The sequence below is a fragment of the Cynoglossus semilaevis genome, chromosome 9 (genome assembly GCF_000523025.1).
Source record: "Cynoglossus semilaevis isolate Cse_v1.0 chromosome 9, Cse_v1.0, whole genome shotgun sequence".
In the NCBI taxonomy this organism is placed as follows: Eukaryota; Metazoa; Chordata; class Actinopteri; order Pleuronectiformes; family Cynoglossidae; genus Cynoglossus; species Cynoglossus semilaevis.
The window spans coordinates 6,042,863-6,050,597 of record NC_024315.1 but is presented as its reverse complement, the minus strand read 5'-3'; positions in this window follow the sequence as shown (position 1 = coordinate 6,050,597).

Sequence of the window (7,735 nt, the reverse complement as noted above, 5' to 3'; positions counted from 1 at the left end):
GAGAGAGAGATGGAGGGGGCGTGCAATTCCTCACTAGCGGCTTCGTCTCCTTCTGCTTCTTACATTTTTCATTTTTCCTCACAATACCTTAAACGTTGCACTCACACGGACACAAAGAACGGTCTTTGATAGTTCTTCATGAACAGATGAACTGTACAAAGAGACAGAATGGTTAGAGTTGGTTTCCTCTGTAGACGACCTTGTTTCTTAACAAACTGTAAAAGTGAGATTTGAAAGGCATTGATTTAATTTAGTCTTTTCTATTTCGATTTTTTGTTTTGGTTAGAATAATCTTTTCACTCTTATGCAAGAATTTATTTTCTTGATATTCTTTTCGTATTTCTGTCAATTCTGTGATTTAATGACAACTTAAGGTTGCTGGAATTGTACTGCAATCATAAATACTGTGCCTTAGTTAATCTACTGTAACTCTAACAGCAGGGGCTAAAACCCATATCTGTCCAGATATTTCTAGAAAAAAACAAAGACCGGTCACCAGTTGAAGGCTCGCCTCGAGTCCTATAAAAACAAAGGAAACCAAAATGAGGTTGACAGACCAGTTGAGAGAAGGGATGTGTCAGTTTGAGTGTGTGTGTGAGTGTGTGTGTTTGTGTGTGGGTGTTTCCTCATCCCAGATCTTTGCTCAGTGGGCTTTTTAATCTCCTCTTACCGGGGAATGGGAGCAGAGGAGGTGGAGAGTTCCAGCACTGAATAGGCTTTAAAGCCTGGGGACACACGGAGCCGAGCTCCAGTAAAACTGACACTTTCACATTCATCATCCTCCTTCCCCTCACCGTGTTTTATTTCTCGGGAGAAGTTGCCTCAGGCAGACGGAGGATGAAATAAAGAAAACGGAAGTGGCAACAAAAGAAAGAGGGAAAAAAAAAGAGTATGTCTGCCTTTACACAACATAATTGTGGACGGCTTCATAACATCTGTTTCTCTTTTTTAAAATGGGCTGAAGTGTGTGGCCAGAAACATGAAGTGACAAATGGAACCATTTGTTATAGATTTCATTAAAAAACACAAACAAACAAACAAACCTCCAGAGCCACATGGGGCACTGTTCTTAGAAGAAGGGGCTATAATTTTGTGCAAAAGTGAAGATTAATCTAATTTCAAGTCAAGTGAAGTTTTAAGCTGTCTTGCTAACAGCAAAATAACACGATGACTCTGCCCTCTTGTGTGCAACCTTTAGGTACTGTTGAGCGAGTGATGTTGACTTCAGGTACTGGTGAGTTTTTCTAGTTGGAGAGTTAGATTAGTGTTGGAAATTATCCATGCGTCCATGTCCAAATTTGCGTTGCATATTTTTTTTGTTTTGTTTTTTTCTACGGTACAACAGATTAAACAGCAATAATTCGACCACAGTTTGTAGTTTGTAGTAATACTGCAGTACAACCTCTTTCACTGCACTGCTGCCATCACTTAAATGGTCAAAATTGCTTGCGTTTTTGCAGTTCTTAGTAAATTTTATTTCCTGGTAAAATGATGAAAATGGCTCCTTTGGTGTCCATGGTTGCAGAATACCTGGTATGTCTTTTGGTCACCTGGTACATGCAGCGTATTACGTTACTGATGTATATGCGTATGATGTGTGTGTGACGCCATAAAGTAGCTGTTCTTAGTAGAAGGAGTTAGTGTCTGTAGCCAGGTGTGAGGACTGATGTTTATTTATGGCTGCAGACAAATGGAGGAGTTAACAGACCATGAACCACATAAAGGTTCTTAACTGGTCCTGGCTCCGCTGGTGCCTGACTACGGCTGATAAATAATTGTGCAGCAGCTCCAGAGTAAGTGCATTGTTATCACTTTCGATGATGGGGAGAATTTAAATAAAATATGAGCCGTCCCATCTATATTTCAATAGAACAAAGTATATTTCTTGTATATTTCTTTATTTCTCATTATGAATATGTCTGCTATATTCCTGACGAATGCCGTCGTAAAGTTTGTCTTTGTCATCCTATTAGTTTATTTCACTTTATCAGGAAACAGTCATAAAGCTAAAGGCGTTTGAAGCACAGGAACCGATTCGTCAGATCTGTGGAAGGCACGGCTAAAACCAGGGTCAGAAACCTCTTATTATCCACATTTTCTTGTAGCCCAGGCTTGACAGCACTTGTTAGTAATATCACAGCCCTGTTATCTCTCTGAAAAAAAAGGGAGCAGCTTCACTGAGCCGAGTAGAGAGTAATTGGGTTTGGTGTCAAGCTCACCGAGGAGACTCGGAGTTGTTGAGAGCCAACGTGAGGACCCCAAACATTCTGCTCAATATCGCTGCCACTCCTGGCTCTGCTGGAGGAGCAGCGTGCTGCAGCTGATGTCTGTGAACCCGATATTCCTGTGCTGTCGTTAAGGAAAAATGGGGTCATTTTGGGGCAGTCAGCCCTGAAATTAGGTCGAGTGAAGAAAGGTGTTTCTCTCGCCAGATCTAAATAGATGCTGCTTTCCTCTCGATTTTAATGTTTTTTTTTCTCTTTTTCTACTTTTTCTTCTTCTCTCGTTTTACTGATCCTCCGGTGATGCACACATCACTCCATTTGCTTTTCATTTCAGAACTGTCCTGAGCATCGAATTTCAGATATGAAGTGAAGCTGAAAAAAAAAAAAACATCAGTTCTTTCAGCAGACGTCTGCAGCATCACCGCTGACAGACGCTGCTTCAAAACCACTTTACGGCTCTTTCAACAGCAAATCGACGTTGTGTTTCTGCTCCATTTGTCTGACAATAGATATGAGCAGAAGTTTGACGCCGTGTGACTGGAACACACTCCTCGACAAGGACAAAAACATTCACTTCTGCTTCTGTGTCGCTGTGTTTCTACAGCAGCAGTGACATGAAGAATCTCAGTAACAAATGAGTGAAACCCATTGAACGAATTGTCTACCAGTAAAACTGTAAAACATGTCCAGTAGTAATTATTCCACACAGATCAAAGTTAACTGTGTTTTACAATCAAAGGATATGAATTTTGAAAAAAAAAGGCTTTTTGAAGCCTTGAATTCTAGTGTCGATCAATTTCAATGCAGACTGTTGAACAGAAGTGTTAGAAGTCAGACGAGTTCATATTTAATTTAGGTTCCATGTTAAAGACTTTTCTTGCTCCAATGCATTTTTAATAATATTTATGATGAACTTACTCGCATTTGTACTTGCATTTTGCGCTCATGTCTGCCCCCTCTGGTGAAGAGAGATACTTTTTTTCACTCAAGCTTCATGTACTTAAGAAAGGTGAGACAAAGTTCTTCAGAGATAGATTCATAAAAGATTAAAGTAGAGGGAGAGTTTGAATAATTAACTTGAATGCAATGATTGTGTTGACAGAGTGTGTCTTTGTGTTGTGGATGGTGAACAGGCTGAGGCTGAGGGTGAGGCTGTGTTTGTACAGTTGTTGCCTCACCCACCGTCTCTCCTCCGTATTGAAGCATAAAAGGTCAAATCCATGACTCATGGCCTTAAAAAAATCATCTGAAATTATTCAACGCCTTTGGATGAGATTTTTGTTGACTTTTTTTTTTACTTTGGTAAGGCTTTGCCTCACGTCTCCTCTGACAAAACCTTACTGATATATATTTATATATGTATATATACTATCTATATATGTGTGTATATATGTTATGTTGTGTTTTATATATATATATATAACTACTAAGATACATATATATCTATGTATATATTTATATATACATATACATGTATATATTTACATATATATAATATATGTATCTTGGTAGTTAACATCAACACAGCACTTGTTATCAGTCCAAATAAATTACTTTCATAATATTTCTTCTAAATAAAGCAACAGATATCAAACCAGTTTATCAGCTGGTGCCTGACGGGGTCAGGAGGTCAACGGTACTGATGGTTTTTCTCCTCTACACAGCTTCTTGTCTTTGAAGGCTCCGTGAACACCTCCATTAAATCCTAGACATTAGTTGATTGCGTGTGTTTGCACCACACTGGAGCAAATGAAAACCACACGCTGCAGTGTTCCACTCCCTGAGGGGCAGGAGGCAAGTGGATTCATCTGATCTGCACCATGTGTGAGATCTGTTTACACACCCTCCGCTCCGACCGTCTGCATCTCTGGTCTCACTCGCACGCCTCCCCCGTCAGTTCATGTTCATTTTGTTGGTTCCCTTGGCTTCATTTGTCACAACCAATGGCCATTTTTACTCTTCTTGTTCAGTGGAATTAGATCAGAAGTTGCTGATGCAAGTAAAAGAGAGAGAGGGCCTTGCTGATGCAAGTAAAAGAGAGAGAGGACCACCTGGCCTGTCTGTCTGTCTGTCTCTCTGTCTGTCTGTCTGTCTGTCTCTCTGTCTGTCTGTCTGTCTCTCTGTCTGTCTGTCTGTCTGTTAGATTAGATTTAGGTTTAGGATTAAGACATTTGTAATAGTTCAGGTTAGTGTTTTTTAGGGAATGTGTTACATCTATGTGATGTACTCACAACTCACAAAAGCCTGCGTCTGTGTGTGTGTGTGTGTGTGTGTGTGTGTGCGTCTCTCTGTGTGTGTGTGTATATTGTTTCATCCAAAGCTCAAAGCCAGACCTTGGGTTTCATATTATATTCTGTTTTTATTAATATCATCACTTCATTTTATGACCGCCTCTCTGTCTCTGCCCTCCCCCCCCCCCCCCCCCCCCCCCTTCAGGTACATCTCTGTAAAAAAAACCTCTTTGCTGACCTTAAATCTACCTCAAACTTCTCCTCATCTGTTATAACTAGGGCTGTCACTGGATTAAAATTTTAAATCAAATCAAATGATTCACAGGGTAGCTGTGGATTAATGCAGTTTTATCTTTATTATTGTTATTATTAGTGAGTTGCACATTAAGCCATCAGATAGTTTAAACTTTTTAAATTAAATATCTCCAGCTATGAGGTAATAATGTGGCGATGAATTGTCGGCCCGTCTAATTATATGTTCTGCACTGGACTTCCTCAGATTCTCCATCTATTTCATGAACTTTCATGAATACTTTCATAAATACATTCTGAAATAAAACACCAGGGGGCAGAACAGAGAGCTAAATTTAAACTGTTCAAATCAGACTCTGTTCAAACCGAGTCGTCGTCTCGTGTTTTTACTGTCGTGTTCGCAGCAGGAGTCGGTTTTTTTTTTTTTTTTCGGTCACTTTGAAATGTCGGCTGTAGATACCGACTGTCGTCATGTCTGCAGGGAGGACAGTGATGAGGTCAGGTTCATCCTAAAATAGACCTGTGGTGAAACATTGTCATTGAATTATTTCTATATTTATTGAATGAGTTCTTTATTGAGGTGTGACTTTACATTTTGAGCAGTGGTTATTTAGTAAACGACAGAAAGTATTTAGAAGTTTGAACCTAAACCTTTCTCTGTTCCAGGTTTGGTTTCCTGGCCTCTGTCTCTCACCCTCTCCCTCTTTCTCCCCCCTCTCTGTGTCTAGTCCTGGATTTTATGACACCTTGCAGCTCCCTCATCCTCAGCTCTCTGTGATGAATTGATAACTGCTGTCTGCCAGCTGCTCCTAGCATTTCTATATACGTGTCGTGGGGCGTGTGTGTTGTGTTAAAGATCGCTCTGATTGGTGCGTACTTCTGTGTGTGTGTGTGTTCACGTGCTCGTCCGCATGCACATGTAAAACGATTGCTCTCCCCGACTTTCACCGGATACAATCAGAGCCTAATGTGGGAGACAGGTGGAAACTGGAAAGCTTGATTATTATATTTCTCTGGGCATCTGTGTATTTGTGTTTCTGTGACTCACAGCGAGTGATATCGTCTTAAAGCATTTATACTCCAGGTCCAAATAGGTCTGTACTGTTGTCATCATATTTTGGCAGTTTTAACACCAGATACATACAGATTAGGTCACATCCTTCCAGGTGGAGGCGTCCAAGATTTGGTGTCGTTAAAACAGGAGTCCACATGAGAATGTTTGATCATCTGACCTCAAGCTATTGACAATTTTTTAACGAGCCTCTTAAATGTATACTCCACTGTTAATGTTTATGAGGAGCACTTACATCTTAATGTCTGAACTCTGGTTGGTTGGACTTAGACCCCAGAGCCAACTGAATCACATCTACTGTATTACCTCTGTATTGCAGTAACTACAGTACAATGTGTTTTTTTAATTAAAAAAAGAAAAACATGTGTTGGTATATAAGAAGTCTTAAGTTTATCAGTGAAATGGGCCCAAAGATGTGGCCAACCAGTATAACAACAAGAAGTGGATTTGCTCTGCTGTAGAAAGCCTGTGGCCAAAACACTGGATCTTGGACTGTTAATTTAAAAGTTATGTTTTTGAACTTTGTATTAAACTTTGCTTTTTGGTTTAATTCACCGCCAGAGGCAAAAGATGGACGAGTTCTCCTCTCTGTCTAAGTTTCTTCCTAGACGATGTATCATCGTTTACTAACTGGAGTCTTCATCTTGCGGTACTTCAGTAGTAGCAGCTACGAACACTTATACTAATACTTAATACTTCGACATACACATACTGAAGATTCAGAAAATACTTTTCGTACAGATGACCACTTCATCAGATCAGGGAGTGATGTATATTTCACCAACCACACCACAGACGTTCCTGTCCGCAGTTCTTGTTCTTGTTCTTGCTCATTGCCACAAACAGCAAGTTTTAAATGTAGATTTAAATTACACAAATTAAATTAATTACAAAACTAATATTAAATATAACTAAAATAGTAAGAATTATTGTAATTATATTTAATAATGAATGTATCTTTCTTTTTAATCTGTGTTTTCAATCATCCATCACTACATGTACAGTGTGTAGAAGTCAAACACCTCTGTCATCCTTTAACCTTTATTTCCTCCCTCCACCTCCGACTGTGGTCGTATGTTTGGCCTCGCCCTGTAAATCCGCCGTACCCCACTGTCATATGTCCCATCGGATAAACAGCGCCGTCTGGGTGAAGCGTGTCCGTTACAGTCTCCATTAGCCTTTAGCCTCATCTGTCACAGTTATTGGAGCCAAGTAAGCACAAGTGGAACACTCACAGGTCAGATCTCCAATAGCTGGTCTGTCAGCACAATGATGAAAAGTCAATCAGTGAGTTGAAACCAAGTCAAACAGGGATGTGAAATGGGAACACACACACACACACACGTCTTTATGGATGTGTAGAACTGTCGATTCCACTCTGTCTAACACTCCCACCGTCTGCTACACCGTCCACTTCCTGCTTTTCCTCTGGGAGGATTTAAATCGATCTTGGAATTGCTTATTTGCTACTCTGGTTGAAATTAGGTCAAAATCCTCCGTTACAGAATCTGACCTTTTTTATGGGGTTACTTTATTATTTCCTCATAAAACTTTAAGTAAGGCAGTATAAATTAACAACATGCAGCCAGAACTTTTTAAAGGTTGGTTGTTTTATATGTGGAGCATGAGATGCAGGTAGTTCCTTTAACTCTCATATTCATAGAACATTCTCCATTCCCCTGAGCTTTCCTTGTTTTTTAGCAGCTTGTGGAGAAAACAGCTCTGAAGCGTAGACTTCATCAAGGTTGAACTCAGCAATTAAAGACACAAGACGCTTTTATTTTCATCAGTTTCCTTCTTTGGAGTCGAGCTCCCACTGATTTGTGTGTTTGCAAAGCGACAGCGCTCAGAGATCAGCTGTCAGTCAAAGGAGGTTTTCTCCTGATGAGGTTCAGCCTCAGTGGCTGGAGCACGTTGTCAGTCTTCACTGCTGATGTTCATGTAGCCCATGACTC